Source organism: Taudactylus pleione, unplaced genomic scaffold (assembly GCF_031769625.1).
Source record: "Taudactylus pleione unplaced genomic scaffold, aTauple2 ptg000788l, whole genome shotgun sequence".
In the NCBI taxonomy this organism is placed as follows: domain Eukaryota; kingdom Metazoa; phylum Chordata; class Amphibia; order Anura; family Myobatrachidae; genus Taudactylus; species Taudactylus pleione.
Window position 1 is genome coordinate 7,389,438 of NW_028285190.1, and position 8,108 is coordinate 7,397,545.

Sequence of the window (8,108 nt, forward strand, 5' to 3'; positions counted from 1 at the left end):
TACGAATTTGCTGCTGGTTCTGCGGCAGTGTCATGTTCTGTATGGCCTGGATTCTGTCATTTGTGAGATGTCGTAACCCCTGAGTTAGACAGTGTCCCAAATATTTTACTCTGGATTGGCACGGCTGTAGTTTGTCCTTAGCAACCTTGTGTCCTGTATGCGAGATATGAAGCAACAAAAGTTTAGTATCATTCAAACATGGCGTAAACGAATCAGAACATAGCAATAAATCGTCCACATATTGAATTAGAACAGATCCATTTGCAGGTTGAAAAGATTGTAAACAGTTGTGCAAGGCCTGGGAGAAGATACTGCGGCTGTCTATGAAATCTTGGGGCAATCGTGTCCATGTATATTGTACACCTGTATGTGAATGTATACTGACAGTCAGGGTGGAGAGGCACAGAGAAGAAAGCAGAACAGAGGTCAATGACCGTGAAATGGGTTGCATTTGGTGGGATCTGCATAAGAATGACAGCTGGGTTTGGCACTACGGGGAATTGGCTTTCTACTACCTTATTAACACCTCTAAGGTCTTGTACCAGCCTATAACCCCTCCCACCACTCTTCTTCACTGGAAAGATGGGACTGTTGGCTACACTAGCTGTACGAACTAAAATTCCCTGTTGCAATAATCGCTCAATTATTGGAAAAACTCCTAATTCTACCTCCTGTTTTAGTGGGTACTGGGGAATTTTTGGAGCTTGCCTACTGCCTTTTAAATTTACCATTACGTGGCTTACGTTTGCCATTAATCCAATGTCCTGTCCATCCTTCGTCCAAAGGGAATCTTTAATTTGGGACAACATTTGATCTACCTGAGATGGATTTTCATTTAAACTGGTAGAGTGAAACATTATCCTTTGGGGAGTGTCCAACATATGCCGCACCTCGTTCGCAACTCTCTCTGGGATATCTAGAAATACACCATCAGGGGTGCAGTATATGACACATCTCATCTTACCTAACAAATCTCTACCCAGCTGGTTAGTAGGAGCGGCTGCAGCCAGAAGAAAAGAATGCCTGGTATGCAACGGCCCGATAGTAACCTCTGTGGACTTTGTTAAAGGATAATGTTTCACTTTACCTGTTACACCCATTGTTGGTACTGTCTCATTGGTCACCTGTAAATTAACGGGAGATTTTATCACTGACCTGGTCGCCCCTGTATCTACAAGAAAAGGATATTTAGTACCAGCTACATCAACCATCATGACCAGTTCTTCCCTAGTACTTCCCGTTATCTGTAGACTACAGGTATGACCTGACCCCTAGCGTTGGCTATCATTCTCCAATAAAGCATTAACAGCCACAACTGGAGCTGGTACCTGTTGGACATTTGCTGGCTTCTGTGCATATCCTTTATGGGGATATCCAGGTACTCTCTGGTTTGGGGGTCCTACCCTTTTTACCGGACAGTTTCTATTTAAATGTCCTGTTTGTTTACAATTAAAACATGCTCGTGGATCAGATGAAGACACGGGTTGTTGTGAGATTTGAGCAGGGGGGAAAGGTGGTGGGTATGGGTAGGGATATGGGTATTGTGGGGGGCATGAAGTTTGTGGGTAGTATGGGACCTGTGGTTGTGTAGGGTATGTGGGATAGAGCTGTGTTTGCTGTTGCATGGGATTAGTGAGAGCGTGTAGCTGTTCAGGTGTGAGTGTGTGTGGGTGCAGGTGTGTCTGCTGGCTGTGATGTTACCGTCATTCCTTCCAGAGCTTGGATACTGACAGCCATTAACTTTTCGCTCTGGGTCTCTCTCTTCTTTGAGATGTTTTTATCATGTTCTATGGCAGATTCTATGAGGGTGTCTATTGTGACTCCCCTCCAGCCACTCTGCGAGGTCTGAACCCGGGTCTTTAGGTTCTCTTTAAGACCGTCCATGAGTATGGTGACTATCATTCCCCTGTGGTGAGTGCTATATTTAATATCCTCTAACCCAGTGTACTTGGTGATAGCCTGCAGAGCCCAGTCGCAATAATCTTCTGCAGATTCACTCTCTTTTTGCTTTATGGTGAAAATTTTGTTCCAGTTAACTACTACTGGAAAATATATACCCAATTGAGTTACAATGCGGGAAATGTTACCTTTATTTACTTGGTCTGTTAAGGTAACGTCACCATCCAATACACAATTCGTGATAAATTTTGTCACGTCGATATTGCGTGGTAGACAGGCCCTTAACACCACCCGCCAATCTTTATTAGTTGGCTCATGAGAACTACCCAAATTCCTCAAAAATCTTTGACATTTGGCTAGATCCTTTTTGGGATCGGGGAAATAATTTATGATGGAATTTAGTTCTGCCCTTGTCCAAGGACAATGCATTACCACTTCCCTCGTGGGCACTACACCGTTCGCATCTGCATTTCCATTCGGAACAGTTATTGTCCGAATGGGATGCAGACCGGCAGCGCTGCTGCCTTTGTTTTTGTTACCTGGCTGGGGGTTTAATCTGTTGCTGCTATGTATGGTATTAACAACTTCCTCTACGGGTGCAGAGGGTGTTAGCACTTCCCTTGCTATTACCGATGGAGATGGCGGCACCACTCGTGATTGTCGTGGTACAGCATCTATCATTTGTACAGCATGGGAAATGGCAGACATTACGATAGGCTCATCATCCACATCATGAACATTTTCTTTATGGTTGCTTAAGAGAGGATACAAATTGCTTGTTACATTTTTATGGGTTTTTTCGATAACTGTACTTGCACCCCCATCCTCATAAGGTGGAGGTGGTGCGTGTAAACTACTGGCAATACCTTCCGCAACGCTACCTTGCTGCAGGTGTGCGCCATTTTGCGGCTCGCACGCATTGCAATCCAGCGCTGTGGCTGTATTTTCTGGCAATGCGTTCGCGACGCTAGTTTGTGTCGCTTGCACATTTTTAAGCCACGCATCCCCTTCATGCTGCCACAATTTTAAACATTCATAATATTTTACCTTCTTACCTCGAGACCGCATCAGACTGATGTGGTCCTGGACATTATTCAATACATTTTTATCAAAGCTACCAATTCTGGGAAACAGTCTAGCACTCTTCATCGTTATCTTAAACCATACATCACAATAACTTATTACATAAGTACCGTACTTTGTATGCATAATACGACGGGCCGATCCAAGCGGCGCTTCCATTAGCAGCACATCATTGTCTAACATCTCTATTGTTTGCGTGGCTCCCAACTTGAGATAACTCCTACGTTTTTCAATAAAGATTTAAACTGGTGAAAGGACAGTCAAGATACTTTCACTTACCTGCGGACTCCTTGGAAAAAGGGTGTGTCCACCAAACCCTATGAAGGACCTCTAGATGCCTTCACTTACCTATGGAAGGAAGATGCTCCCATACAATAAAATCCCTTTTTGACTACATTTCAACTGCTAGGGGGCAGCAAAGTACCCTTTGTGTTCCAGTTGATTTCGTCCACCCTCCCACCAGCTCACAATCACAATCTAGCCAAGATTATGCGGTTCAATTATAGTGTTCAAATAAGCCTAACAGATCACACACATTGATTACTGAACGCTATAATCACGCTGGGGGCCGAAACCCTAACAAAAATAACAAACCATACACCTGCTCTGTGTAAAAGTAAACTGTATGCTGCTACCGAGTCACTAGGCCACCTTCCTGCGCCTAGCACTTAAGGGTCCTACGATACCCTTAACATTTAGGTCCCATGTTATACCCTAAACAAACACAGTTACACACTTTTTTTCCTGCGCAGAAAAATATACGTTAACCCAGATATTAGCAACAAATGATAATGTAAACTCAATGGCTTTGTTTAAACACGTGGCAGCACAACCGAAAAATGCGTATACGTTATTGTGCGACTGGTCACATACATTTTGATGCGACTACCACACAACCGTATGACGTACCCTTAGCTGCGTACGCAAAAGTGCATCTTAGCCGCGTGCGCAATACTGCGACACCCCTTTTAGCGTAAAATACTATCAACAAAGGAAAACAAACTTTTTCCTTTCTTGTCCCTGGATTCTAGTCAGCGTACCTTGACTCACACGATAACGGATAGTGATCTCTCAGCATAGAGTGGTTGCAGGGAAAACTGCGTGTGGCCACTATCCACCCTTTGGTGAGATATCGATAACCGTACTTTATCGTGTGAACAGGTAAGTGACTTCACTATGAGCCCCCAACCCCCAACTAAGGATTTTGTATCTAACCTCTGTACACTCCTGCCTATACCTTCTAATATCCTTCCTATAAACCTCTATTAACTGTATGACTGCGTACGCAAAATAGCGTCTTCCTTAAAGACTCCAGACCTTGAACCTGTGGTTCCAAAGTACAAAGTATTATTCAAGTAAAAGTACAGTCAATTACACGTTATGATCTAAGTACAATTTAGAGCAAAGAAATTATACAGACCCAAGTACAGTTATACATACGCAGGCACTCTGGACCAGATACCGGCATCAGCAAGATAACCTCCGGCAATCAGCAATCAGTAAGAAGACTAGAAACCCATGGTCAGAGCACACACATTTATACCCCCCCAGAAATAGACAACACAATAGAAAGGCTTGTTGCTGATGCCATGGGTTCCCAATGGGGACGCATCTGTTACAGAGCATTTAACAATTTGATTCAAATAGACACAGTCCAGCCTCCGACAGCTGGTTGCCTCTGTTTCCCGCCTCATGCAAATCCTAACAGTTGGTTTTATAATGTACATTTTGGTGCTTGAAGTCTCTGCGGTTCATAAGTTGCGAGTGCATTTTACGATCTTCCCACCGACGATACTGGAAAGCTGTGCAGAGGGTGCAGATCAGTATAATACCAAGACGGCATACTTATCATGTATTAAACCTGAGCTACTAAATAACCTTTATTTCACAGCAATTATAATAAATGAACAAACTTGAATCTTATACTTTAAAGCTTATGGAACCTTGTATGTAAATATGTAATGTGTAAGTATGTGGTGTTTGATAGAAAGACGCTAGTTAACTTGGGGCAGATGCGTGCGCGTGAGGCTAATAAACGGCATTCGCATGCAGGATATTGTGCATTCGCTACTGAGCGTCATGTTAGCAGCTCAACTGTGCGTAATGTGCGGTGTTTATGTATGAGATTCTATCTATGATGGACTTAACATATACTTATATATATATATACGCACACACATACATACACACACACACATCTCATTCCTCACTCACAGTTTCAAACTGCAATGCAAATGTGTTACCCCCAGCTGTGAATCTGGGGCCATTCTGTCTGGGTGTGGGACTAAAACCTGTTTAGGATTCAGACAAATTCAATTGTGTAGATCAGTGTTGGCTAACCTTGACACTCCAGCTGTTGTGGAACTATATATCCCAGCATGCCCTGCCACAGTTTTAGCATGCCCTAATAGCAAAACTGTAGCAGTGCATGCTGGGTTATGTAGTTCCATAACAGCTGGAGTGTCAAGGTTAGCCAACACTGGTGTAGATCAATGTCTGGGTTATATTACAATTGCCACAACTACACTTGTCTACATACAGGGATTCCCAATTTGTATGTAAAACACTCACAGTATTCTGGTGCATTGTCTATTCTATTTACTTTTTCTCAGGAGGCTGTTCTTCCAGTTGCCATTGGTAGATTATCAAAAACATTGCCATCTGTACTTAGCTCGTGAGTTGTAACTCAAAATGGCGCTGGTCGCAAAATGGCATCTTGCAGATTCTTGTTTCTAAAATGGAGTCTAGCTGCCATTCGCAAGATAGCATCGCGCACGCCAATTTCTACGCTGATTCCGTCTCAGCCACTAATCCAGCTTCGACAGTACAGTTACATGCTAACTGCATGTAAGAGGCTGTGGGAATAATAGTTGGGTGTGGATTGAAACATTTACAGTAGGCAATTGGTCGACAGGGTCAAAAGGCCAACTGTTAAATGGTCAATTAGTTATTTCAATCCTGACCCTGCCCCCTGGTGCCAAACTCTAAACATCCCATTCCTCAACCTAACCCTGCGCCAAGTGCCTAACCCTAAAAATCATGAGTCAACCTTTTGTGTGTCGACATTTGACCACGTCGGCCTAAAGCTGCATACACAAGTAAAGATTATCTGTCAAACCAACCACCTAGTTGATTGGTTGGAATGAAAATCTGGTAAGGTATGAAAGCAAATGACAATCGGCAATTTGCTCCTAAATGCCAGAAAACAGATGAAAATGGTCGTCAGACAAGTTTGTTAAATGTTTGATCTAAACAATTTCTTTACACAACAGTTTTTGTCCATTTTCCGGCTATAATATAATACTATAATAACCTGCTTTATGAAGGTCTCACCTGACATTAATTCGGCTGCACAATGTGATAAGCAGTTGCTCACCTGATTTGCCATGCACTTCTTATTAATGCACAATATCGCAGTCCTGAAGTATAGAGGATCTGCCCACTGTTGTCATTTGATGGTTTTCTCTGTGTTCCATGTGGACATCATCTCTGGATACCGTTGCTCTGGAATCATTAGAAAGTTGCACTGTCTTGGTCACTGAAGCTCCTGCCTGACATGCTCCAACAATCCCACCACATTCACTGTCATGGAAGCATCTTGCAGCCGTTCTACTCATCGTTCTATACTTCCCTGGCCAGCATTTCATATATATTAACTTGTCCTTGCTGGGATGTTATTTTCTTAAATAATGGATTAGCTACAGCTGTGTAGAAGCTATTCCCTCATTTACCAAGGTTTTTCTACTTTTCTCAGTACATTGTATGTATAGACTACTGGTAAGGTTATAGCAGAGACCCCATGCTCATTGTATCCCTGTTATAATGGAAAGCAGCCTTTCTATGTTACCTGGGGGGGGAGGTTAATGATTTTCTCAGATACATACTGTAGGTTGCTCCAGCAGTATACTTCTGTCCAAGCTCTAAACGATTTTCCCTTGAAATTTTATCTTCCACTCTAAACGATTTGCAAACGATTTGTAAGCGATCAGCAAGCGAGATAGAATCGATCAAGTGAAATTTACCAGCATGTTCACTCGATGGAGGAGACGATCAAATGATCAGCGGGAGCCCGCTCGTATGTCGTTAGAAACTATTTCTGCACGATTTGCAAATGATTTGTAAACTATTATTGAACGATAATGATATCGTTATTCAATCGCCTGCTAAAATCGTCTAGTGGAAGCCCCCCATTAGGGTTTTGCTGACTATCATTCTTTCCAAGCATCTTCTGCATGTAATGGTCATTGTAATACTGTGGTTACACAAGCATTGATGGGCACAAGATAAAACATTTACTGCATACAGCGAACAGTGTAATACAATAATAGTAATAATGGATAGCGAAATCCTTTCCCCCCAAGTCAATAATTAGCCCTAGGTCCAAAGAATCGAAGCTGGTTTCCACTATAACAAGGAGACCAAGACCTGGATTGTTCATGTATAATGAAAACTAACCCCAGGCTGGTTAATGCAGAGATAATATTTTTACAGGGGTACATTTAAGAGGGGAAAAAAAAAAAAAATAAGACCCTTGCAGAGAATGGGGGTTGGTGGGTACTTTATCTCTCTCCAACATTTGATACATCTCCCTCATAGAGAGGAGAGTACCTAGTTATAAACCAGAGAGCTGGGTGCTCACCAGAGAGACACTGAGCCATAGGCGAAACTGGGGGGATGGTCCGGGGGTACACAGGACCACCCATTAGCCCAGTTTGCTTAAAATAAAAATAAAAAATTGGCCACCGGGGGAGCTGCTGCGCATGCTCGGCAACAGCTCTTCCCACAACAAACAGCAAAACAGGAACAGGAGGTAAGTGCTGGCGGCCACTGCAGGGAGGAAAGGGGGGGGATTGTACCTGTGCTAAGAAGGGAGGGGAGGATTGTAGCTGTGCACAGTGCTGAGGGGGGAAGGTGGGATTTGAGCTGTGCACAGGGGAAAGGGATTGAAGCTGTGCACAGGGGGGAGGGGGGATTGAAGCTGTGCTGAGGGGGGAGGGGCGGATTGGAGCTGTGCACAGTGATGGGGGGATTGGAGCTGTGTACAGTGCTGAGGGGGGGATTGGAGCTGACTGCACAGGGGAGCTGGGGAGGAAGGTTGGAGTTAACTGCACAGGGCTGGGGGGGAT